This window comes from Enoplosus armatus, chromosome 16 (assembly GCF_043641665.1).
Source record: "Enoplosus armatus isolate fEnoArm2 chromosome 16, fEnoArm2.hap1, whole genome shotgun sequence".
NCBI lineage: Eukaryota > Metazoa > Chordata > Actinopteri > Centrarchiformes > Enoplosidae > Enoplosus > Enoplosus armatus.
Window position 1 is genome coordinate 2,792,026 of NC_092195.1, and position 27,353 is coordinate 2,819,378.

Genomic DNA, 27,353 nt, shown 5'->3' on the forward strand with positions numbered 1-27,353 from the left:
GGATATTGTGGACACTACGTGTGATGCATTGTGTCCTCTTTAAACATGTGCAGTACTCACAAACAAGTCCTGCCTGTTTTTGAGGATTCAGTTAAATACTTTTTTTTTTTTTTTTTTTGATACAGTATGGCCAAAGAAAAAAAATGCTTGAACAACAAAACAACTTACACAACACTCGTGAGTTCTCGCACTCAAAACAAACAAAACTCAGGTCCTGGGATAGAGGAGGCCATTTCCTTTACATTTCCATAGTTTATTCAAAACAGCTGGCACTGGCACATTTACTTGTCGACATCAACAGGTCATCTTTTCCTGAGTGTCCTGAAGGTCTGTCTTCAGCCCACCCTCACAGATATAAATGGGGAGGGGGGCAAAACAATAGAAACACCTATTCAACCGCACCACAAACGGCGGGCCTTTAAAATGACAATACAGTTGAATCAACGCCTTTTTAAAACAATTTCAACACAAACCTGATATGATTATAACCCTCACGAAGGTGGGATTTGTTACAGGACTGTCGTACTAGCTTTAGCTAGGTGTACCTAATAAACTGGCATCTTTAGCTATACTGTTATCTTTAGCTCCTAGCACATATAGCAGAATTGCAGGCTCTGCGAGTGTATGCTTCTCAGCAAAATGCACCTCGAGAGTTGCAGTTAACTTTTCACCTCACGTCTTTACCTTCCATATTGTTCCATTATGCACTTGTTTTGTACGCCCGAAATAATAGCTTCTCATCTGGAAACCATGAATGTCTGTACAAAACGTTTTTGCCCACCTACTGAGTAGATATTGGGACATTTCACTGGATTAACGAAAACTCTGACGTGCTGGTGGCGCGGGGGGAAAAGTCAGGGGATCACCAAAGCCGTTGGGGTTCATCCTCTGAGGACCATGAATGTCTGTACAAAATGTCATGCCATTCAACAGTTGTTGACAGATTACAGGGGTGGACCAGCATTGCCAACCCTAGCGCACCGCCCCTAATGTGACTTAACAACGGAATCAGGGCCAAGCTATGCAGATGTGGCTCGGTGAAACCATTCTGGGTTTTAGCTCAACGGTGGCGACTTTCCAAGGCCGAGAGAAACGCATACTGCGGTTGAATATTTAATTTAGACTCATTCCTGTTAAGTGTAATCAGTGTCTCCTAGCAGAATCTACATGTTCTCGGGTCGTACAGAATGTCCTGATAGTCGGCCGGTTGTGTCAGATTGTTTTCCTTGTTCCTTCTCTTCCTCCTCCTCCAAAAACACTGGCTGCCTGGAGTTCTCGGTATCCAGCAGAGCGATCACATGTCTCCCAGGCTTGAGTAAATCACACAGCGCAGAGCAAGATGGGCTGGACAAAGGAAAATAGGCTGATAGCGAGAGAGGTGGTGGTGGTGGCTGTGGGAGAGGGAGGGGGCAGGGTGGCACAGAGCACGTGTTTGAAGTAGCCCTGCTCAGACCCATCCAGATGAGCGAGAGCACGTGGACGGGGGAGGAGGGAGCAGAGTGACGGCTGGAGGGAGGGGAGGGGAGGGGAGGGGGGGGCTGTCCAAGGGGAAAACAGGCACCTCTACAACAGGAGGCAACCACAGCACTAGACCCATGTGACAGCGCCATTGTTGTTTCAAATAACTTCGCTTTCACGGTGAGCGATAAGATATATCATGTGATAGAACAGCAGAGCCCCGTACATTTTATCAACGCCACAATAACTTCGTCTTTAAAGGACCATTCCGGTTCATCACAACTTGGGTATTGTTTACATAGCTTTGGCCATTGTTCCTATCATCTTGTTCCAACAACACTGCATTTAACAAGTGTATTGCTGAGATAAAACCAGGTTAGCCCGACTTATTCAGGAGTTGTACTGTAAAATGATTACCCAAACTGTCCATGGCAGACATCCGTCACAGCTTATGGACTTTCTTTCCTGGTTCAACTTTGACCTGCTGCAGGGCTGTAGGAGATACTGAGGTCATGAGTCCAATTCCCCCCAAAGCAAAAAGGAAGCCTCTACAAATGCTGTGCCAAAGCTGTTGGTTTAAAACTACTGCTAAAACGACGCATTTTTCAGAAACAATTCTGAGGACACTGACCTGACAGTTTACCGACATTTTGGTGGCGCTCACTTTCATTTTTACCTCCAAATAAAGTGATTTAAATCTGGCTAAAAATGGTTTACGTGTTTTGAAAAACCTAACCGTGTCGAAAGTGAAAGGTTTTACTTCAAGGCAAATGAATCAAAACCATGGGTGTTACCCGGGTTTGGTCACATTCCATAACTTAGTGAAGCAAAGATTTATCAGTATGCTAGGCCTCAATGCCTGATGACCTCAGTCTTTTCAACGTTGTCCTACTCTGTTGTATCAATTTGTACATTATACATAGAACAGGACTCAAACAAAAGACATTAGCATTTCACAAATGCTAATCTTCTGAAAAAACACGATTGGAAACAATGAATGACATGCAGGCCGATATATTTGTTATGGACCTTTCACACGGTGCTTAGCCCCAGGCCTGTACACTGGAATCACAATGTATTGGGCCAAATGTTTGTCACATTTTCCCATCATTAGCTTGTAGCTTTGTGGCTAGGTCAGCACCAGAGGCCAGACAGAACAACGACATGCAATAGTTAGCCAATGGGAGGGTTTATTTTAGTTTAGCCCCGGGGCTAACAGTCGTTTCACCCTTACAACTGGGAATGTGGGATACCCCACACTTTGCCTGGGGCGAAGTTAACCACACTCCAGCGCTGAATTACCCCTGACCTTTTAGGATATCCCAAAACACAGGGTCAAGATTAGCAGTGTCAATCTGGGTTTCAACATTAGCAATCTAAAAAAATGTTTTATCCCGCTATTATCAACAAGCTGCATCTTACAAGCGTCCTGAAAACCGAAATCCTTGTGCTGATTTACATGAGGCTAGCTGTTAGCCCAGGGTTAACAAGGGCTGGTGTGGTGAGGCCAAGCTCTGAGGCTGGGCTCTTTGTATCCCCAGCGTTCAGGGGGGGAAAAAAGCATTTAACTGAATTTCCTGCTAAACGCCAGCAGGGGTAGAATAGCTAGCTAATTCCACGACTGCTAGGTGAGCCTTAAGTCCTCAAACACTGTCAGTCCTCTGGGAGGAACTGATGTCCTGGCTGACTAATGTCATGGTGTCCACGTTGATAAGAGCAGCAGAGTACAAAGATAAAGTGAAACTTGAACTGAAAGCCATATTAGAGGAGCATTCTGGACCAATTTTCCCTCTAAGCTGATAGTCGTGTGACCTCTGCTTAATCATTCCTCACACTGACAAATTTAGATCATTTATCTGAGTGGGTGTAGAAGTTTTTGGAAGCAAACGATATTAGATGCAGGGGACTCTGCCAAAGCTTAGGGTTGAGCGAATTAACAGCCCCGCTCAGCAAGGTGAAAGATAAATCAACATCACTGTAACCTTGTTGAAAATTCACTGTATATTTCCACGCTGCAGAGGCTCCAGTGTGTTCGGCGCTGAGCCATGCTGACACACTACATGCTGCCGGAGCACACCTGCTGGGTTTTGGTCTCCTTCTCCCTTTCCTCCTCCTCCTCCTCCTCCTCCTCCTCCTCGGCTCCCCTCCCCCCTCTATCTAAACCTAACCCGGTTTCCTGGCAATGCGGTGAGAGAGCCGTTGGGCTGCGTCTTTGTTTGCGTTCCCCCGGCTTCCTCTTTTTACTGAGAGCCTCAGCAGAGCAGAGATAGTTGGAGCCGCGCTCCCCTACCCCCACCCCTACCCTCCACACCCCCCCCCCCCCCCCCCCCCCCCCCCCCGGTATCCACGCCTCAGCTACATGCCAAGCGACCTGAGACGCTCCCTGACTTGTAGTTCAATCCGCTGACTTTTATTGCCGTGACTGTTGATCACAAACACCGTGACCGAAGCACGTAGCCCGGCAGTTTATGCAAACAAGTCATGATGAGGTGGTGAGCTGTTTAGTTTGATAGACTAAATAGTTCATTATCCTCACACATTCCGAACAGACCATTTTAATGCTTGCTAACAATTATAGGTTTGAGAGCATGGATTATACAGCACTACACAATAATCAATATGTATATTAATGAGAAACAGCTCCAAGTTTGAGGTCACGTCGTGTTTGCGTCTGCATGTTGGCCAAAAGATTACAGCAGCAACTGCCAACACTGACATTTTCTAATTCCGTGTCTTTGGGTTTTCTAGGCTTTTTTTAAGTTCTTGTCGTCGGATCAGACGCTGCTGCGCTCGATTCTTTGTGATAGCTGGGAGTCATTTCTCCTGCCAAATGCTGCCGGGAATAAATCAACAAAAGCAAAACACACTTTTACTCGGTTTCACTTCTCACTTGTGAACGAATGGGGATTGTATTTCAAGGAGCCCGTCCCAGCATGCATCGGGTGACGAGGCAGGGAAATACCTCGTCTATTCACACCTGTGGGAAATGTACAGTCTCCACTTGACTTGAGCTGTGTGTGTGTGTGTGTGTGTGTGTGTGTGTGTTTGGATTGTGAGAGGAAATCGGAGCACCCAGAGGAGACCAAGACAAACACGGAGAGAGCATGCAAAACTACATCAGGCGGCCACCTGCACGGCCGATCCCCCGTCAGAACAACGGCATTAAAAATGTACAAGTGGACACATTATGTAACCTGCTTGACGAGGCTGTGGCTCAATTGTTAACTAGCATGAACCAAAGACTTATATCTCCTTATATCTTACGCTATGAGAATTGAACTCGCTGCATTCCTCTCTTCGTCTATGTACTGCTATAGGTATTACTGCCAAAACGCAGACTCATTGTACGCACAGCTGGAGATATGAGGGAACCCAGAGCCAGCGATCCATGCAGTCGTCTATCCTTAAAGGAATCCTTGAAATGACTGTTGCCATTATTGGCTCGTCTCGCCGTAGCTTAAATTAGAAGATCAAAATGAACACGCAGCCGTCAGCCAGTTAGCGTAGCTTCGCAGTCTTGTCGTCACCGTCTGGCCTGGGAAGTGGCTACGCCCTGCCAAGAAATAGTCCGGCACGTAATCCCGAGTAAAACTGCAACGTGTTGTGTTGTGCTTTTTCGTGTGGAATAAACAAACGTGGGGATGGACAAGTTAATTAGCGAGTTTTAGAGGGTTATTGGCTTATTTTTATTTGAAATATGTCAGGTTTGAAATTTGGATTGTAAAAATTCGCATAATAGCAAAAGTAGGAGTATAAGGTCCATGTTGAAGACACTGTAACTGTTGTCTTAGAATAAGTCAGATACTCAGAAATGTAACCAATTGGCCAGTTTTTGTGAATTTTGAATGAAAATTCTCCTCCCCTTCCGCCATCTCACAAGGGCACCGTCGCTGCCTCCTGTGATTGGTTTAAATAAATACAAAAAATCCCAGAATGACAATGGGTCGAGCCAGACCTTTCTCTGAAATGTGGAGACAGGACTAATGCCGGGTGGAAACAGGGCACACCACGCCTCCAACACCACACCGGTGCTGAGAAAACACCCCGTGCTCGCCTTGTTTTGCTGGCTCTGTTCCACAATTAGCGTGTGAATGAATCATCCTGAAGGGCTTATTTTCATGACGCTGTTGCTGCTCTTGTTTTCACCGCGGTGATAATGATGAGGAACAGGAGTTATTAATACACACATTTCCTTTAGGGGCTGCAGTCTCACAGTCAAAAACGGAAGATGACAGCGCTCTGGGAGGTTTTCACAAGCTTGGGTTGCTTTGTTTTGGTCAATTACAACTGAGTATAAATGACTGTAATGTCTAGCCGTGTTATTTAATAAAAAAAAACAAAAAAACTAGACACAATCCACGAATGTCAGCTGGGTATTGAATCCTGAAGCCCAAGCGAGTCCAAATAGAATCTCGTAGCTTTTATGACTATAAACAAGAGCCGAGATCAAGCAGAAAGTGCTGAAATCAAATTGGAAGTCACAGCCAACAACCACATCAGGGAGCATTCAGGACCACCGCTCCCTCTGAGCTGACTAACAGATGGGGCCTTCATATAATAATTGATCGTTTAATAGAGAGTAATATCTTGTCAGTCAACATCCACTGCTCCTCTCTAAGGATAAAGAGGATATTTGGGAAACGTGTCGGATTACAGAGGCTGAGTTTGACTGTTTGTTGAACAGAGGCCCCTGAAGAAAACTGTCTATTTTATTTTTTGATGTTGTTCTCATTACAGTGACTGATGAGGAAACATCCCAAAGTAAACACATGTCCATTTGGCTGAAGGATCCCTGCTGTTGTTCTTCTAAACAACACCAGCCCCCCCCCCCCTCCCCCCTCCCCCCTCCTGTCTCCCATTTCCCACTGCATTGTGGGATGACAAATAAACAAGTCCAGGCGGAGGAGGAGTCCAATGTTCAGCCTCCACACCGGGGATCTGTGGCAGAGTGTTTCGCAAAGCCAGCCGGAGCACCGGAGCTGAGTCACACGAGCCGTGAATCAGCCCGCGCACTCGGCTCGACTCGACGACGTGTCATTGCGAACACATCTGTGCGTCCACGCAACATGAAGTCCTAGTAAATGTATACACTTAACACTGATTGTCACCTTTGTTTGGCAGGGAGCTGGGACCAAGACACCCCAAGACATGAACTCACTTTGAATACAAATCGGCCGATTCTTGGCTTTATAGTGATATAATTACATATATATATATATATATATAATCACAATTTCATTTATTATTCGTTATGATCCAGGCTGGTGTAAATATCACAATTACATTTTCACAATGAGGAGTCGCCTGTACTTACACATGATCAAGCAAAATAAAATGGCAGTACCAAGTTTAGTTTGAGGAACTGTAAGAAAAATGTAATTTGATATTAAAAGTGAAAACGGGAATTTGTCTTTTTGACACATTGTGGAGGCAATTAAAGCTGCTTTTTTGAGAAATGTCAGTAAGGTTTCACTTTTACAGCAGGCTTAGGATTGGCACTTGAAAGTCTCGCGCATGCCCCCAACATCACGCGCAGTCTGGCCACATTCACTGGTCTAATGTTTGACAGTGATTTAAAGTGTGGAAACATTGTGGAGCACAATGTGGAACAAAACTACAACGCAGGAACACACACACACAAAATTAGACTGATGTCCATGAATCTGTTCCCTCGGTGCATGCTGCATGCATGCATGAATATCTGTACAAAGTTCATGACAATCCATCCAGTAGTTATATTTGGATATTTTAGTTTGGACTTAAGTGGTTGGCTGACTCACAGACATTGTCATCACTTGAGCCACGGCATTAACATGCTTATCAAAACAGACAATGTGAAAATATTCAAAGGTTTGGCATACAAAAAAGTAGAATGTTCACAGGGAAATGGAAAATGTGCCAAAAAAGGCACTAACCCTATGCAAAAAAAAAAGAGGAAACATTACAAAAATACAACTGTATGCAGGCCAAACAGTGAGAAGAAGACTGAACTATAAAGCCAGAAGTCAAACTGCAGCCAATAGTGGAGCTTTTATGTCGATAGTAACACAAACTTTAAATTCCCAGTGCAGTGGGAGTCTGCCCTGCTGCTTCAGCACACTGTCACCATGGCGATCCCTGGGGAAAGGTCATGAGCCGCCCGGCTGGGATGTTTGAAGGTCTGCAGATTGGCTATTGATGCTGATGACACGAGACTCGCCGGCACACACCGGTCATCCTTCAGCTGGCTCATTTTCAAACTTTTGCTCGTTTGTTCGCGGCTCCTCGGCTCTCTGCAGCTTCCACCGGAGGCCGACGGCGGCTGTTTTTCGGAGTCAAGCGGCTCATAGCTGACGTTCCGTATCTCTAAACCGACATTTTTATGTCAAAAAAACAGGAATACTGAAACTCTCCACTCGTAAAATTCTATTAGGCGAGTTATCAACTCCTCGTGCTCCTCGTGTGCAATTTCAGTTTGGCAATCCAGCCAGTGAAGAGCACTCCGAGTCCATTTAAAAGCATTAAAAAACATTATCCACATTTTACAAGTGTTTAGTTAACAAGACACATCTGCCCACTTAGCACTTGTTCATTTAATTCTGTACTGAGTCAGTGTTGCCAGATTGGTTTGATGTTTTCCAGCCAAATAATTGCACAAAATCTGCCCAAATTGATTTAAAAAAAAAAAAATGAAACAAATATTATCCATATTCACAAACAATAGCAGCAGTATTGTGGTTCATCACAATTTTCCAATGTCACGTCATAATAAAACAACAATTCAAGTGCGCTAGAACACAGGCAGGAGGCTACGTCGTAGAGCGCAGCCATAAAACTCTCCTCCCTTTCTGCCGCCTGCCTTTTAAAAATAAAGGGACGGCTCATGTAACAGAAATGATAGGTTTTATCTGACTTGGCAAACTGCAACAAGCCTTGACAGTATGCCAACTTAAAGTGCACCACCCCCTTCAGGCTTCAAAAGCGACGGTTGCTTTCCATGTGAATGCTGGGCAGAACTGACTAATCGAGGTTGAGAATGGGCGGGGCTACTTGTGCAGGTAAAAAGCCCATAGGGAGACTGAAAGAGGAACAAATTAAGTGGGGGGGGGTTTTTTAGACCTAAAGGGCCCTCAGAAGGTATATATTGTGTGAAGAAACACTGTAATCAAAATTCAAATGAAAACACAAGGCAATTTAGCAGCAGATCAACCACAGAAAAAGTAATAATAATAGATAAATATATAATTGGCCAAGTAATTGCAAAGCATTAAGGAGTGGTCGAACATTTTTCACTAATTAATATGCAAAAGTATGATGTAAGTGCTGTCCATGTGCACACGCTTCTATTGTTCACAAGATTGTGACCAAGGGCATTAGTTAAAAGGGATTGGCTGGCAGAGGCTCATCCACACTGCATTATGTATCATTCCACATCGTTTCTATTTTGACAAGCAAACTTGACCAACAGCGAACCGTCTTGGAAGTGCTGACCTTTTGTGGGACCATCCTACTTTTTTTATAAGCCCTCAGAGCATAGCTGAGCTCCCAGGAACAGCCCTGGGCAGGTTGGCAATTTTAGCGTAGTGGCGGCAGTCGGAATTGCAGGTCACGTGACGCCTGACTTCTTCCCGTACGTAACGATCACAGAAGAAACAGCTGTAAGAAGTTAAATTAGTCTTGAAGAGGTATGAGTCAATTATTTTCACGCTGTTCATGTGCGCAGGGAGCCAACAGGAAGTCGTCCGGCTCGACGGCCAGCGAAGGACTTTAAAGAGGAACTGGACGCCCCCAGAAAATCTCGTCTTTACTGACCTCTATTGGTTTAACTTGTCACCTGGCTGCAGTGACGTACAGGTGTACTCCAGAACCCCCCGACATCAACCACAACCAGGTGAAGCAGGTAGCAAAATGGTGTTAAGCTACTCTTTAAAGGAGCATGCTCACAAAAGAGGCCTGGTCTGCAGTCTACCATGGATACATTTTTTGTATTTTTGCAGCTGAGGTCCCTGGCTGGCTAACGCTAGCATGTTCCCGGCTATCTAGCATGTTAGTGGTTAGCATGCCAGCTACTGTTGTTTGCCAACTGGAGTCACAAGTAGTCACTGTGTCACCACGCTTCCAGCACCACCTGTTGTGCTTTATTTATCATCATTTTGAGGGGGGGGTTTGCCTTTATAAGTCAACAGTAGAGAAATGACAGGAAATGAGGGGAAAAGACACGCAACAAAGGCCTCGGCTCGACGGGAACCCTCGTCCGAAACCCCCTAGGCCACTGAACCACTTTCTGGTGTGACAGGGAGAAGTTTATTTAGCGCCACCCATTCCACAAATATTGAAAAGATTCCCCATACAGGAGAACGTAAAAATGTCAGTGACAGTAATGAAGCAAAGGTCTGGCTGCACATAATCAAGGGCGGGAAAATCAACTTGACTTCTAAATACACTCTGCTCACTCTTGTCATCCGACAGAGGCAGACGAGTCGCCTCTCGTTAGACATGCAGGTATCACACGCAAACCAAAATACATGCATCACAGCAGGGAGTTCAACGCTCGGGGTTTTATATTGATTGCGGTGCGGTGGATTAGTTTGAATGTTTGCATTTCTGAGCCCCGCATTGCGAGCTGAAGCTACTTTGACTTGGTTGTTTTTGCGAGCTGAAAGCTGCACGAAGGTGGCGCAAATTTGCTGCTCGGTGAAATTTCACAGCAAACACGAAAATGAAATCGCAATGATTTGACATGAAATGACATAAACCAAGACTTTTTGCTATACAGGAGGTATACAGTCAAGACTAGACTTGTGATTTCTGTTTATTATCGCAAACAGAATCACATTTAGCAGCCATCATGCTGACGGTTAAGCTAAGTGCAGCCAAAGGTCGTGGCCAAGTTAGCAGGAAGTATTCAAACTACCTGAAATACTATTTTGTCCCCTTTTGTTTTTGAGTATGACAGTTAATTCTTGACCTTGAAAACAGAAGGTGACAAAACCTTCTAATCTCTACTCAATCTCCACTCAAGATCCTCTTACTTACTTTTTTACTGTGTCTTCGTCAACGGATTGAGTTTGCTCTTTAAAAAAAAAAAAGAAAAAAAAAAGTTTTTATGTGAATATAGTCCAAAAAAAAAACAACTGGAACCGTGGTCAGGTGTTTATCTTGAGTTCCATGTCACAAGCTGTTCGTCATGCTTTGTTGTTGCTTATGCCACCACTTGACGTTACTGCAGTCGAGTATCAGCCGGTTGTACCCAATGTGACGGTCATGTGACATGATATAATCAGTTGATTGGCTGTTGCACAACCTAGTTGGACAGCATTTTAGTGGTTTCGTCGTACAGCAAGTCACCCACAACTTTTCAGTCACTGTCATTTGATCGTCATGTTTTACTGTATTTAGCCAGGCTAGCGGCGTGTGCCGGTTAGTCAGTCCACTGCTTTTGTCCAGACTGAAATATCTTCACACGTACGTTCGACATTCATGTGGTATCTAGAAACAAGTTTTTATTTTTGGGACGCTGGATGGAAGTTTTGTTTTGTGAAATATCGGATCATTTTACTTCTTGCCAAAAAGGTTGGAAAGCACTGGTTTAATCTTTGTATTAATAAGTGTTGTATTTTATAGATTTGCCGTATGTTTTTTAAAACCTTAACCTGAAAAGAAGCTAGTTGCTGTCAAATAAATGTAGCGGAGTACAACCTTTTCCCCTCTGAATTGTAGTGAAGTATGAAATAGCATTAATGTTTGGAAATATTCAAGTAAGTACCTCAAAAGTGTAGTTGGGTACAGAGCTCGAGTAAACGTTAGCTACTTTGCAACGCAGTCAGCCTCAACTGCACTGTGTGCTTTGTGCTAATCAGCTAACAGGTTAAACTAGGATGGTGAACATGATAAACATTGTCCAACAGCATCTGAAAACCCCCCTCCCCACACACCTTTCTGACGTCAGAATGAGCGGGGGGGGGGGGGGGGGGGGTGGCGTTGCATTCGTTGGTAACTAGATATTCAGAAACACACACACACACACACTATGAGGTAATATTTCCCAGCTTCACTGGCACACACATAATGGGATTTGTTTTCCCATATTCCTGTAGTTTTATGATTCTTGTATCGGTTTTTGTCTCGAGTCCAATCTATGCATGAGGCTGCAGGGCAGAGTGAATATATACGGCGGCGCCCACATTCATACATCAGATTGGTTTTTATACATTCCAGGCTTTGCACTGAGTGATATATGTGCCTGTGCTTTGCAGCCATGGTTATTCCCAGTGTTCATTCACATTTAGCTAGTAGGTTTTCAAGACGCACATACTGAAGATGCCCTTGCTAGTGTAGCCAGCACTGGGTGGAACATAAACACAAAGAGCAAATCACTACGAAGGAGATGCACACTGTTTGATTAATTGCTTTCCACTGCAATGAACTGTCTTGATTATCCACAGGCAACGTCCCTGCTAGCTGTTTGTGTTATGACCCACTTCTACCTCCAATTTCAAAACACTTAGGCAATGTAGGGCAGCAGTTATGCAGCTCCAAACCACTCAGCCAGCCAAACAATGACACACAGTAACACACACTGTAGCCGGGCAGTATTTTATCTAAGCAGAATGATTCGTTCCAGCAGGTACTGAGCCGACGGGGACTAAAACAGATGGGAGATTCAGAGAGGCGGCGGTTGCTGTGGAGTTATCAGAGCGACGTTTGGCAGAGTGAAGGTGATGATCGGGGAGTCAGAATGAAAAACTAAGACAAAACCCCCCCCCCCCCCCAAATTTTAGTTGTATAAACTGGCTAAGGTGTGCACTGAAATATGGTGGCGGGTTGTTGACATGGCTGCTGCAAGCCCTGCTCAATATTATGTGTGAAACTAATGTTTAATCCGCCTGAAATTTAAATGCACCATTTTTCTCTGCTACGGCATATAGATCTGCTATGTAAAAATCAGTAAGAAAGCAAAATGAATGTTTTATATCTTTTAGTATATCATAACAGCGCCCCCCCCCCCCCCCCCCCCCCGGTCTGAGAATTCACGTAGACATTTATATAGCCAGTCAAATCGTTTCATTTTATGACTGAACGTGCATGAAGCAGTGCACAGTGCTGTCATTAGCTTACGGTAATGCTAACCGCCGTACAGCAGCCTGACACGCAAACAGAAAGAGCCTCCGACTTTGAACAGCGGCCGACGTTAGCTCTCTGGCTAACAAGCTACAAAGCGAATGGGAAAACTGCACCGCTAACATCAATTTGCAGGCTGGTTAAGCTAAGCTAATTAGCTGGCACACTGAACAGCCTAAAAATGTCCGCGCAAAGTTGAACGTCAGTCATTTTAGATGCTAAATGATGGCACTTACTCTCACGTGACTACTCCGACCAGCGACGTTGCTCTCGCGGCTCTCATCAGCGCCACTCCCAGCAGCAGCAGCAGCAGACCAAAATGGCCGACGGGCAAATTCAGCGACCGGCTGGTGAACACAGTGGAGCCTTTAGCAGCTAAAGAGCCACATATCGTCTGCCGGATGTGTAAACAGGCAACTGTTTGCTAACGCGCTCCGTCATATCAATTCAACACTTATGGTTATAGCTACAGTCCTTGGCTTGTGAGCTACAGCTAGCAGAGGGGCAACGTTTTTTACATTATCCCTTCATGCCCTTGCCGACACTGGCCCACCTACCTCGAGGCTTTAAGAGTATTTCCCAAATATCCCAAAGACCCTTTTTTCCCCGTCATTTAAAAATATTAGCAAACAACTTAAAAATCCCTTCAGACCAGGGATGCCTAAATGCGATTCCAACGACAGCTGTAGAGATATGTTGCTCTCCGCTAATGATGCGGGCACCATCGGTCCAGCCATTGAACAAGGTGCAAAATGTCTTGTCAAAATTGCACTTACAATTGGACCTTGAAGTCTCATCACTCAGCACAGGTGTGTTTATCTCTTTACAGTAAGATGAGGGGGAACTTAAGTGGGAAATAAGGGTTCAAGCGGTTATTTTGAAATATTTTGGTCAATTACTGATATACAACATACAGTATTACAGTCTATGTATAGGATATTTCTGTTTTTTGTGACGTTATAGCCTGCCAGGAACTGTGAAAAGTCATCAGTCATTAGCTCGTGCATCTGGTCCGACACTGATGTGTTATGAATCTCAGCGGCCAGGTTAATAGATTAGAACTAATTCAGTGAGTCAGACAGACGGAAGCAATATGCTGCTGCAATGACAAACACTTAATGTGCCACTGAGGGCAACATGAGCACTTAAGTCATCAGACACACACACACACACACACATGCTAACATGTAGTTTTCCTGTTTGGATAACACATGTGATTCGTTTACACATGGATAGACTGTGGCTGTGTGAGGCAGGCATGACCTGCTATGCTACTCTGGTATGTGTAGCTGTTAGCGGTAAAAACAAATAATACAGTCCACATTTCCATGAAGTTTTCTCTCTTAGTTTGGCGGCTATTTCCTGACGCCCTATAATGCGTGCGCAAACCATTTTACATTGCTTTTATTGAGCTTTTTACCCAAAGCAGCTCGCAATAAAGGCATCCAACTATGTGGATTCTGCCCACAAATTGCAAGAATCGTGCATTTTAACACTTTAAATGAACTGTCAGCACTATTATATTTAAGTGGCATCCACTGCTGTTTGTAATAACACATTTGTCATCATTTGTAGTATGTGAGAATCAGCTTTTTTCACTGGTAGCGGAGGAAGCTGCGAACACAACGCTGACATGTTATCATCACTTATACATGTTGTTATGGCAAGCGTATTAGCAAAGGCACAGCAATTATTTACGCATTAGAGTGACATTAGTATTCATTTTAGCTGTATTTGTCTCCACCATTGCTTATTATGTAACGTGAAACATCAACACGCAACAGCTATTGTGCGTTAGCTTTTTAGGGGAAACTAAAGGCGTCGACGTTTTTTGATAGCTTATATCTTTTCGATGTTTAGTCCAACAAGATTCATCCTTTGCAAGTGACGTATGGTTAGGTTCAGGGAACGGTCCTGTTCATAATGGAGTAGAACTTTAAACGCTGACGTCTAACATGACTTCTTGTCTCTGCACTACATGAACATGACACTCACTTCCTGTACTGAATGTTCCAGCCAGCTTTGTGTTTTGCACAAAATAGATAAACAACAAAATATCCGCTCATGAACCCAATTCGAAGGAGACAAGGTTGGATCTCTATGCGCTCAACAGATTTGTGTGAAGTAACAGGCAGTCTTCGGCTGCACTGAATGCTGGGCCGTGTCTGCTTTGTTCAGTCCTTCGCGGCGTACTGGAGGACGGGGGGGGGGGGGGGGACAGTGCAGCATACACACACTTTGCATGGAAAATGTAACTTAGACAAACAGGAAATCTGGGTATTGTGGAGAGTGCACAAACGGGTCCCATCCATTGGGTCACTTTTCATTTTCGTTATGAGTTACAGCTGGCACACAGCTGTGGTAGAGCCCTGATTGTTACGTGGGATTATTAACAGGGATTATTTCTCGTGCAAAGTAGCTCCAATGAAAACAGTTGTCAGAGAGGACTGTGGGCTAACGGGGCCATTGTTTCTGGAAAGACATCCCATACTATCGGGACAAAGGTACAGATCTCAAGGTCTCAGCATGTCTCAAACGAACCAGTCAGTGCGAAGTGTTATCTGAACACATGTAAGTATTTGTACCAGTTCTGCTCGGCCTGCCGTCACAGAGGAGGATTTAAATTGTACAAATGGGGATAACGGCACACGCAGTCGCTCCTCGAAAGCGCTCGCAGTGTTGCACTCGATCGCGCACACGAAAAGTGACAGAAGTAGTTGTGTGAGGGACTGAAAAACTGAGCATGAGAGACAGGTTCAGATCCTGCATACTTTCACACTTGGGCGCACCTTGCTAATTGCTGCATGAAGTGGGAGTGAGACCGGGCCAGCTCCCGCCGTCAGATGGATGTGGGGGTGAGGGGTTTCGGATGCTGTTGGGCGACAGGGCGAGCGCTTTGTTGGAAACATACCGTCTGCCTGGACCAGACACCAACGGTGGAACGTAACTATGTCGCTGTACTTAAGCACAACTGTGAGGTACTTCGAGGTACTCGTCGGGTGTAAGTGTGGTGGACGTCACCAAACGCTATTTACTCATAATGATGACGGTAAATTGTCCCGCCAACAGAGGGGTGAGGGACTAGTCAATCAAGCGCAGTGTGTACACACCCACACAGCCCTGAGGAGAGGCCTGATTAGGCAACATAAGTTTACATACAAACTGTACAATCACTGAGAATTTGCCCTACATAACCCAGCTACAACATCAACATGCCACTTAAAGTGTAATGCATTAGTAGTGTCCCCCTCTGCTGTCTCTTGCCCTGCCCAGGCGTTGTACATTATAATTGCCCAATGAGGCGCACCTGGCCTGGACCTGGAGGAAGGACTCAAAGATCCCAAACCAGCATCAGAAATGGAGCGGCTTCTGGCGTGGGGACAGCTGGGCTGGGATTTCTGCGTTCCTCTTGGTCGTTTGCATGTCTTTATGTAATAAATCCCGTGGCTTTGGGACGGGACCTAACAGTAGTTACAAATCAATGGCATAACACTGGCGGGGTCCACTCTGCCTGAAGGTGTGCTCAGACACTAAGTAAAGCGAATTTGACATGTTGTTTGACCGCTGGACCACTTGTGTTTATTTTGCACAGAAACAGCCAGCGTACCAATGCATGACGTTAGCTTTAAGCTAGCCAGCGAGGGACACACCGACTGTGTGTGTGTGTGTGTGTGTGTGTGTGTGTGTGTGTGTGTTTTCAGCTCAGCCTCAGAACTCACCGGAAACTCCACTTCTTTTCCCTGCAGCCTCTCTCCTTTTTCCTCTCTATGTCTATGCACATCTGTGAAGTGGAATATTGTTTTTTGTTACAATTACTTACTTTTCACTTATGTAAAGCATCTGAGTATTTCTACCACCGCTGACCAAAACTACCTGTGTGGATTTTTACCACAAGGGCAAGCTAGAAAAGTATGTTGCAACTCATTAAGTTTGGCCTCATTAGGATTTTTCCTGAGGAGTTGACGCTGCCAAATTGCCTACAGGTGTTCTGCTCAAACACCCACCCCCCCCCCCCGGCAAAATTGGACTTTAAAATGGCACGGATTATTACTTAATCATCAAGACAAGGAAGAAATCAATATTCATTAACGTCCTTACACCACTCTGCAAAAGAGCGTGGTGAGTAGATTTGTCAGAGTATACACTAAAGTGTGTGAGTGTGTGTGTGTGAGAGGGAGAGAGAGAGTGTGTGTGTGTGTGTGTGTGTGTGTGTTAAGTGGAGGAGGGGTCAGACTTTTGTGTTTCAAATTGGGCCTGGCTGAGGAATGTGGGCTGTGAAGGGCAGGAGAACAAAACAAAACAAAAAAAAAGTTGGATTCACAGGGATTACAGCCAACACTGAATGACAGCTCTTTCACTCATTCATTCTCTGTAAGTCATGTTTTATTCATCCTCTCTTTAATCAGGTAGTTTAACTGAAATCAAGATGTCTTTTTAAAGGAGGACCCTGACAACAACAAAAAAACAACACATTCATAGAACTGATTTGAATGTGGTTTGGCAACAGACTTTAAATGTGTGTGTGTGTGTGTGCGTGTGTGTGTGTGGGGAGGGGAAAGGTAACGCCGTATCAATCCTGCCCCCCCCCCTCTCTCTCTGAAAGACCCAGCAGACGCAGAGCGTTTAGAAAAGCACATTTTAAAAGCTTCCATGAGCTGGCGAGAGGCTGAATCATTACTGTGTTCTATCAATCAGCCCTCGAATGCAGCAAAAGAGCCATTTATTCATCTGACAGTGTCTCTGTCTATTTAAAAAACAAGCTTTGATTTTGGACTGTTCCCTTCATGTCTGCTACATAATTACTGAAGCCTCTATATTGAGCACTGACAACAACACACACACACACACACACAAAAAAAACAAAAAACACAGTCTCATGCATAGTCACACAAGGACTGACATATGCCAGCCGGAGCGAGTGAAGCAGCTTGGCTGGGCTTGTTCACGGCCTTAATCAATGGGAGGCTTAGCTGGTGACACAAACGATCATGGCAGCAGCAGAAGCTGCAGACTGTAGCAAATCCCAGCTCATCTCATTACCACAGATGCATGAGAGGAGCCATATTACCATTTCTGCCAGATCTGTCACTGTGAACATTCAGGGGGTGGACGGAAATAAGAAACGGCGAGCTATATGTGTAAACATCTGGCACTTTGTGAATATCCAGGAGCTAATCAACTGTGGTGATAAGTGTGTGTGTGTGTGTGTGTGTGTGTGTGTGTGTGCCGATTGTGTTTGGCATACGTCGTCATTCGTCCACTGAAATATCATTAACCATGTCAATTTTGAGGTTTAAAGAAGCGAGGTCGACGGGCATTTGTACAGTGTGCACGTTGGATTTGAAATGCGCTGTGTGTCTGAAAACAGGAGTTGCATTTACTGTGAAAGTAATTCACGTCCCTGCACAAGTGTCACTATTGTAAAGTGTAGTTTCGACGTGTTGACGCACAAGCACAGAAGGCTGATTCCATGTTTTCAAAGGTGACGTTCAAATTTTCTTCCACTTGTTGCTCCGTGACACCGTAGAGGGGGGGAACAGTTACCACCAACGTCAGCTGCGTTTGAATTTTCAATACATTGTACACACGTGTATGAATATTGTGTAACATTATTTATTTCTCAAAAACACACGACCAACTCTGCAGTTGGTACTAACTGTTGCTCAACGTTAGATTAGTCACAATACCTAAATTAGCGTTGTGGTTTCATATAATTTGTTGGCTTGGTAATTCGAATGAATTCATGGACTTTGCGTAATGTGGAAGGTGTCACTTGTCGTGGTGAACCCCCTGAAAATTATCACCCAACTCGGCAGCTCCCTTCAACTTAACGGAGCCTTTTAGCCGGTTTTAGCTTTAACGTTGTGGTCAGTTTACAACGAGAAAAAAAACCCCCAAAACATCCACCAAACAGCTCACAGACCAAGTTAGCGCCTTGCTGGTGAACATAGTGGAACATTTAGCTGCTAAAGAGCTAAAGAGATATTTCTCTCAGGACTTGGGGGAGACCAAAACAGAGCTAAAAGGAGAGTGAATATTTTTTTATAATATAAAAAAAAAACAAAAAAGCCAAGTTGTTTGTTGTTTGGTGATATGAGGTGGGAAATGTGTTTTCAGCTTGGTCTGCTGCCCCTAAGTGGCCAGAAGAGATATACAGCTTTAACACTGAAAGTAGGACGTTAGACTGGAACCTAACATCTTGTGTTGTCTTGAGTTGCAATGACGTGGAATCATTTTCCCCTCCGACACAATGTGGCGTTATCATGAATTCATTTAAGATATCCCTCTGATCGGTTTTTGCTCACGTGGGCTGCTGCCGTTTCAGCTGTAATGTCCGTGGCATTGTTGCCGTGGAGACCACATGGCCCAAAGAAGTATGGGACAGCTTAGATTGTTTTAAGGGGCCATCTGCTCCACCCTCGCAATTTTCAATCCGTATACATACTTATACCCTTCACATACAAAATGTGCACACTGACACTGCACATTACTCTGAAAACACATAAAAGCAATTACCGACAGATCCCTTGAAGCTGACAAATACTGTTAATCATCTTCGTGTGACTGGCCTGCGCAGCTGTGCCTTTGTGGTTGTAATTTATTTACGCACTTCAAAGTTCAAGCCCTTTTTAATGTGGTCCTTCTATTGTTTTTCTTTTTTCCTGCCACTGTATATGCAGGAGAATACATTCAGTGGTCAGTCGTGATAAAGACAGAAGGCCCATCGCACTCGAGCCACAGCTTGATAGGAGGAAGCACAAGTCCTTCTCCTCTGTAGCCCCGAATCAAACAGATATATTTAGACCCGCTGCTCTGCGCTGGACTAACCGAGCGGTATTCCCCTCTCAATCTGTACAGCTGTGTTCCGCCGCCGCAACACAGCCAGGGGTCTTCCACACTGTCAAAGGCTTTGTTGAAAGAATACCCACGCTGAATCAATCCCTTATGTAGTGGACACAGGAGCCGATTCACAGCGATAGGTTCCTCGTAGCTGATCCATGTTTTTTTTTTTGTACAAAGCCCGCCGTTGTGTAGACAGGAGCCAAGCTGTCTTCCCATGACCGGCCGGAGCGGCCATGTCTAAAGCGGCGTCGGGGCGCTTGTGATGGGCCTGTGTCACGGATAACAGGACATGACTGGCCACTGGCTCCCACTCTGCCGTGGAAAATAACGAGCAGCTTGTGTCTGAAGTGACCCAGAATACTTGATCACAGGAACGGAGAGCGGGACAGGCGAGAGCACGGTGGATGTGGACGTCTTTTTAAAAATTTGTGGATTCATGTGGAAGCATCAAAAGTGGTAGTCACAAGGATCTCCACTCAGATACAAAAACCCCAGGTACCTGAGCCCACTGGACAATCCTGACACAGCTAGTGCGAGCAGGCAAAGAGAGTATCGCTAAGTCCCTTTTTGGACATCCTGTACAGTACTTCTGTGTTTATCCGCCTGCTGTCTTGTAAGCCCCAGGCACTGTCAGCTTCAGTGTCCTCATTTGGAGCTTTGGGTAACAATATGCAGCTATGTTTTTCACCGCAGTACAGTAGACAGCATGCTTGTTGATTAAAATGAAAGAGCAAGGCTAATTCACTGACAAAATCTTGACCTTAGCTGGGTATACAAGCAATGCATACGCTGGATGTCATCTAATTCAATGCTGCCTGTATAATCCTGAAAGAACATTATGAAAAGTCCGACCTAGGTTTGCATCAATCTTACGACACTTCCCATATGTTTGTGTTATGGATCCCAACTTTTTAGAGGTAAATGCAGGAACTCGTGGTTTTGTAATGGAAATTGGAAGGACGGCAATATCCGTCAGTCCACATTGAAATATCTCAGTAAAAGGTCTCACGATTGGATGGATTTCCATGAAATTTTGTGATGACGTTCGAGGGTGAATTAAGATGAAGCCTAACAACTTTGGTGATCCCGTGACCTTTCGCCTGCACTCTGTGGCTAGTGCCAATAAGCAAATGTTAGCACGCTGACACGCTAAACTAAGATGGTGAACATGGCCAGCGCGACCTGCTAACATAAGCATTTAGCTCTCAGAGTCGCTAGCGTGGCCGTAGACGCTCTTAGTTGGTTGAGCCCCACCAGCCGTATCTCCTAAAAATGAAACCATATTAGCTAATTAGCATTAGCAAATGTGGTCCTCTTCTTTATCGACATAACTGGGAAGCAGTGACAGTGGAGAGACACTATTTATTTACGCATTTCACTGTTTAGTTTTTTTAATCCTAAACCTAACAACACATGGGAGGCACATCAGATGGTGTCAGAATCCCGTGGTTTGTACACCCACCATCCACCCCCACCTCTTCCACTGACTTCTGTACAGTGTAAAGTATAAAGAGCCACACTGCAGCCACTGTAATCCAGGCGGCAATTAAGTTTCCACTAAAAAGCATTTGGCAAATCAAATCGGTGGTATATATTTCAGGAGACACACTTCATGGTCAGAAGTTACCAAAGTTGACAAAAACATTTTAATTTTTATATCAGCTGCCGATGCTTCCAGACACACGGCCATGTTCATATGGCAATCACATATTTGCATCACCTGGACATGGCTGAAAGACAGTGCAGTGCGGTTTTGGTCTCTGCATTTCCTTGCAATTCGTCACACTGTATTGATGTGCCTCTGTTTGCCCCCCCCCCCCCCTCCCTCCTTTTATCAAACAGACAGAAGGTCTCTTCAACACACACAGCACAAAGTGCGAGTGGTTAAGGAACACAAAGAGGGATTGAGATGATGGGTGGGGCTGGGTGGAGGAGGACAGAGGGAGAAGTGTCAGAGAGGGGACAAAGACAACACCATCTGACTGCAGATGATTGTTTCAGTCATTAGCATGGGTTTGGGCCTCCACAGAAATCTCAGCAGGGCTTTTCTCTGGTGACACAGGCAAATCCTTTATTGAGCAAATTATGATGTTGAAGTGGAGCTAATATGACTACTTCCACTCATCCTTGTCCCTGTGATGACCTTATGTTTCGAAAGCTTATATAAGGGTAGAAGGGTTTTCACAGAATAAATCACGGCGCTAAAAGATCATTTAGACCTAAACTGGCGCAACTGGCAAATGACACCCTCACAAGAGAAAAAAGAATTCACATCAGACGAAAAGGGAAACGTCTCACAGCTGACAAGCAGTCTGACTTTATCTAGCATCACCCATCACATGACACCTAAAATCCCTGCTGGGATCAGTGCGCGGGCACAGGAACTTCCACTGCCTTCATGAGCTGCTTCTACTCTTTTTATTTCTTGCTGCCTTTCTGCATTTAAATGCATGTATCATGGAGGTTTCTTTACAGTTTTTGGGGGGTTAAAAAAAGTTCAATAAAATAGGATAAAGTTACATTTAAGAGACAAGATAAGACGAGATGAAATGATAAGTAAAAACACAGAATGCTAACATACTCATTTGATAATGGTAGCACGTTGATGCTATGCAGGTATAATGTTTAGCCTGTTAACCGTTTTAGCGTAGTGTGTTAGCAATTGTTGCTAATTAGCACTAGACACAAAGTACAGCTAAGGCTGATTGAGAATGTCAACAGCTTTGCAGGTATTTGGTCATAAACCAAAGTATTGGACAAAATAACATTTTGGCCTGATGAATTTATCCTCAATGGGCCTTGAATATCTGTAGCAAACGGCAGTCCATCCAAGGTTTCACTCAGGGGATCATCAAAGTCAACAGGGTTCATCTTCCAGGGAGATATTTCAGTCCGGACCAAATATCTCCAACCGACCAACCAACCAGTGTTGGCCTTCCCTAGCACCATTCCGCTAAAACTAAGACTCCCGTTTTACACATATTCGAGAACCCTCCTCCTGGTGGTCCACTGGTCGGAACCTCTCTATCCTAGCTCGCTAACGGCCTAACTAACCTGACGCCGACCCAGTCATTAAACAGTTTAGACCAGTGAGCAAGCTGGAGGTGAGTTCGCCACGCTTCTTGAACTGATGGCGGCGCTACAAGGAAGGTCAGGGAGCCACTGCGGCTACAATCCTCCGGGGACTGTGAGCATTGAAGTTCATGGTAAGCTGGACAGTAGCCGTCCACCAAAGCGGTGGACGCACGGACGGACGGACGCTGAGATTCTAAAAGCCTTCTCACACCTGCCGCAAATACCTAGGTAGAATATTCCAACATGTCTTCCAGCGAGAGGTTGCACACTACTGCGGGACATACTGCCAAAAATCAAGTCAAGCCCCCCCCCCCTTTAGCGCGGATTTCTATAAGCAGAAAGGAGGATTCAACCAGCACAAATAAAGCCCTTCAGATGCATGTCATGTTCACAAACAAGACACGCAAACAATGTGTCTGTGATTATTGAATGTTGCTGTCAGCTCCAGTTTCAGAAGCTGGGGGAGATCTCTGTAGGCTTGCTGACACAAACATTTAACAAAACTTGAGGATCTATTGTTAGTCTGTCATCCTTTACCACACTGCCGTACACCGCTGTCAGTCTGACAGCACCGTGTTTCATTACATAACGCTTTATTTTCATATGAATCCCCCGTCTGGGATTCTTTCACCCTTTACCCCCCAAAATCTCGTAGCTCGCCTTTATCGCGCGGTGCCATTACCTCTTGGCCGTCCGCCGTGTTTGCCCTCGCGTAATCACGTTCAAACAACACGGGGCTGCTGCAGAGCCTCCTGTCCAACTTAAAAAAACCCAAATGTTTTATTGTTTTATTCTTAAATTGCAGAGCAACAGCTGCTGCGTCACATTTTAAGACATAATGGGAGCATTTGCAACTTGAGACGGAGCGTCAGAGCGATGCAGTCACATTTGCAAAGTAGTTTGGCTTCACCAAACAAATTTTTTCTGTGGTGCCTCGTGTTCAGGGTTTGTGTTCACCCTTTATTCATGTATGCAAGTGTGAAGGGAGGGATGTGCAGGTGTGTGTGAGGAGGAGGAGAAAAACAAAGTTAGAATGATGATAAATCAATTAAATGAATACAGAAATCAAAAACAAACAAAAGAGGAAAAAGAAAATACATGTGCATGTGCACGTGCAACACATTTGATAGTTTTTTTGGGGGGGCTGTTTGGGCTTTCATTTGTCATACGGAGATTCTTTCTGTATGTTTTGGTTTGAGGTCGCGGCAAAAGCGGCTCTGGAAATCACCCCCAGAGCAAAAGATTTAGTTACGATTTCAAAACGAGCGATTGCACAACGCTCAGCTTTCATGTTTGACAGTGTATTTACCCTGGTTGCCAACACTAGCGCGAGCTGCCATATCAGCATCTGATCAGCATGTTTGTTGGGTAGTGTCTCCGATAAGATGGATCATTGTGAATCCCTGACAATGGGCTGAATGCGGGCCCTTTGAGAGACAATGGCCTGCGACAACAGCGCGTGGTACACAAGATGTAACATGAGCCCGTCACCCTGCCAGGAGCCGGGGAGCCTGCTGAATCTTCCTGAAATACTAGTTCCCCAACCGGCTCATTGGGATGACACAGGCTGCGTTTGCCTTATGCCCTCTGCTGTGCTCTTCCCAGGCAGCCTGATTATGTAAGCTGTTATCCAATCGAAGCCTGTCTGGATCGCGCAGTCCTCCGTGTGCCTTGTTTGTTTGCATAGTATATAGCTGAGAGCAGTACAAAGGAACCTGGGTATTTGAAAGAGCTTTATGTAACCGAAAGCCACACAGTGTGCCATCACAATACCTGCATGCGCTGACTGCAAATACACTTGGCACTGATGCAAGGCGAGAGTATAATCACTGATGTGACAGTTTGGGTATACAAATGATCCATGTGGGCGTTATTGACCGAGCTTTATTCAGAAAAAAACCTCCTGACGCTCTGTCCTGTACCTGCAGAGCTGATCGAACTGGGAACGAACGGCGGTCAGCGGGCAGGGGGTGAATGGCCCGCTGCCACTCAAGAGAGCAGAGAGGGAGTGCTCTGTCACGCTTGAAATGCTGAATGCCTTCTCATAAGTAGGCGTGACCCCTGATTATTGTCAACCTCGCAAAAGGGCACAAGGAGAGAGCCGCACTGTGCACATGTGACCCAAAGAGTCCCAGGAAATAGGGACTGACCTCAGTAAGTCTGCGTAAAAACAGCAAAGAGTACAACACTAGTGGGAAGGGACAGCTTTTTTCACGTGGTGAGACAACAGCACAGAGCCATTTCAACGTATTCCCCTTTTCGACAGCGGTCACAAAGATCAGTTCAGAGTCTGCAAGCTTACTGAATCCTTTTTTATGTGGTGTTACTTCAAGTGGAGTCTGGGTTTCGGGTTTTACAGAATGAACTGAACTGCTGAAAGGAGTCAATTTTGCATCATCTTTCTTAATGGGCTTCGCCCCGGCCGTGCACTGCACGCTAATTCAACACTAGTTTCTCTTGACCCCGCCTCCGCCTAATACAAGTCAATGGATGCAAAAAGGGCGCAGAAGGCCGCTCCCTAAAACCTTTGCAAAAAAGCCTTTGCCAGACGTTCTAACATGTTTCAGCTGAACCGTTCCGCAATGAACTTGCCTTTGTCCTGGTCTTCATCTGCGGCCAATACCGGCTGACACGCAAGAACAATTAAAACTTTTCCGCTAGAGAACAAATTCCTGAAGACCTCTGTCCAGTTTTCCTCCCGTAGGTGGGTTCGATGGTCAAGGTGACTGGTTTTGTTCCCGGTTTGCAACCTCTGCCACTTCTACTGTTTACTGTCGGATTACAGCCGTGCGTAAAAGCCTGAAAGCGAGCCTGTTTTTTTTCCTGCTGCAAACCAGTTGATGGGAACGCGCCTGATTCGCATTCCTTTTTTTGCGACAATTCAAAAGTTGACTTAAAATTCGCTTGACAATTGAATGGAAGAAATAAAGTGTTAAATTAGGTCGAACACTTGTGTCGTCAATACGAGGGGGACGCATTGTGGCACTTACAACTCACCTACATGTATCCATTGCCACAGTATTAGCCACTTTTAGCTTTAGCGGTCCAGTCCAACAGATGGCGACAACGAAACAAAAAGGGGGCGATCGACAACAACACAGCGCCGTTACATTTGCATTATCTATTACATGCTATTTTTGCATATGTGCATTATCGAAAACTAACACTGAAGCAGTGGGTCTTTAAACATCAAGCAGAAAAATATGACAACAGGAACAAAAGTCTTAGTGAAAAGACTAAAGTTCGGTTAATTAAGTCGCCGAGCTTTTTCCACCAAATAGCCTCAGGTGCTGAGAAACTCAGGGACTATTTTCTTGTGTGCATCCCAGTTTCCGTTTGCATTGCATCTAAAATTAAAAAAAAAAAAAAAAACTGTGACAATTATGGAAATCAGTTCAGCGGTGTACGAGAATTAGTTTTCCCACCCGAGGAAACAACATCACAGAGGCCTGCGCTGCTTTGGTGTCTTTACTGTTGCACAACGCACGTTGTAATTAATAGATATAAAGGAAACATGCAGAGGTGATTGAAGGTTATTAATTGCTGCTGTAGAAACAATCAGCGTCAGTGTTTGCTCGCTGTGTGAATAAAGCTGTACAGCCAGAAGGCTTGTGTTTGACCAATCAATGATGCTCAGCACTGCAGTTTCTGCTCCGTGGGAAACTACCACGTCCACCAACGGGGACATTTTTTTTGGGGGGGTGGCCCAGGAACTTCTCCCATGACCGCTCATGACAAGCGCAACACTGTGGACACGTTTGAAGGAAGATTGTCCGAAGATGTGCACCGTTATCTCCCTTTGAACACTCACCACGTCCCTCCCTTCTCTCCGACCCCAGATGTACACACTAAATGTATCTTCTCGCCGACTGTAAATGAGACAAGAAGCAGCAACAAACTGCAAAAGCGTGCAGGCCAGCATTCTGACATTTGTAAGCTAATGTAACATGATGGAGTGCTGTAAAGTGAGCTTTGATGTCGGTCGGAATCGTCCTCTAGATGTTCCCTGAAGAAATATCAACGTTATCCAGCATGTTGGCTTCGCTTCTCAAGCTAGCTGGACGCATCACTGTCAGTCTGCTGTGTTCCCGTGGAGACGAGTGACGGGGACACTATGTGCGTGACCAAGCTAGCTGCGCCTTTTTCACCAGCCTCGCAGTAGATGAAGAACAACACGTGTAACCATGGTAACTTCCTTAAACTTTTAAGATTTCAAAAACGTCCAAATGTCCTAGTTTTTGTTTTGACAAATTTGACTAAAGACTGAAACTAAATCAAACTCAGGTGCCAAGATTAACGCTGGGTCAGATGACACTTCGACGAACTACTTCCTTGCGAGCAGACACCGGCCTTTAATTGGTTCCTGCGGTCAAAATGAAGGCAATGTTCCGGAGTTCTTAAAAAGGTTCCCGGGTTCTTGGAAAAGTTCCTGTTGTGAGAAAGGGACCACAGTAGCGGATGTGTTACGGAGGGGTGGCAGGAAGTGAGTTTGTTTCTTTTTAACCCGCCCTCACAAAAAGGGATCACTCCGCAGACAGGAATGAGAACACATTCCTGCCCCTCTGGTTGCTATTGGCGATGTAAAACAGGCTGATCCTACACATTGCAGTATTGATTCCGCGGGCGCATCTCTGAGAGAACGCGCTCCGGCCGTGCGATGATTGCAGCGCTGTCTTGTATTCATTTAGTCACGAGGTGTGAAAAGGAAGAGCTGATTCTGCAATCAGAGGCGCACAGTGACGGATCAATACGATTCGAAAACACGTGTTGCCGCAGCCATGTGGGCCACTCGCCAGAGCCCTGCTTCATGATCGAGTGCTCAAATCACAGGCGATGTTTCTATTCTTCTGTGAAAAGGGACTCAATGCCCGGCAATC

At 45.1% G+C, this 27,353-nt stretch overlaps 1 protein-coding gene across 1 annotated transcript in view; it reads left to right on the forward strand.

Annotated features, from left to right (window-relative positions):
* The first annotated feature begins 10,980 nt into the window (after positions 1-10,980).
* ctps1a (CTP synthase 1a) overlaps positions 10,981-27,353 on the forward strand; it is a 72,090-nt gene continuing 55,717 nt past the window's right edge. The window contains exons 1-2 of the mRNA XM_070921318.1: positions 10,981-11,010; positions 12,065-12,155. The gene's annotated coding sequence lies outside the window, so the exon portion shown is untranslated. The remainder of the gene's footprint in view (positions 11,011-12,064; positions 12,156-27,353) is intronic.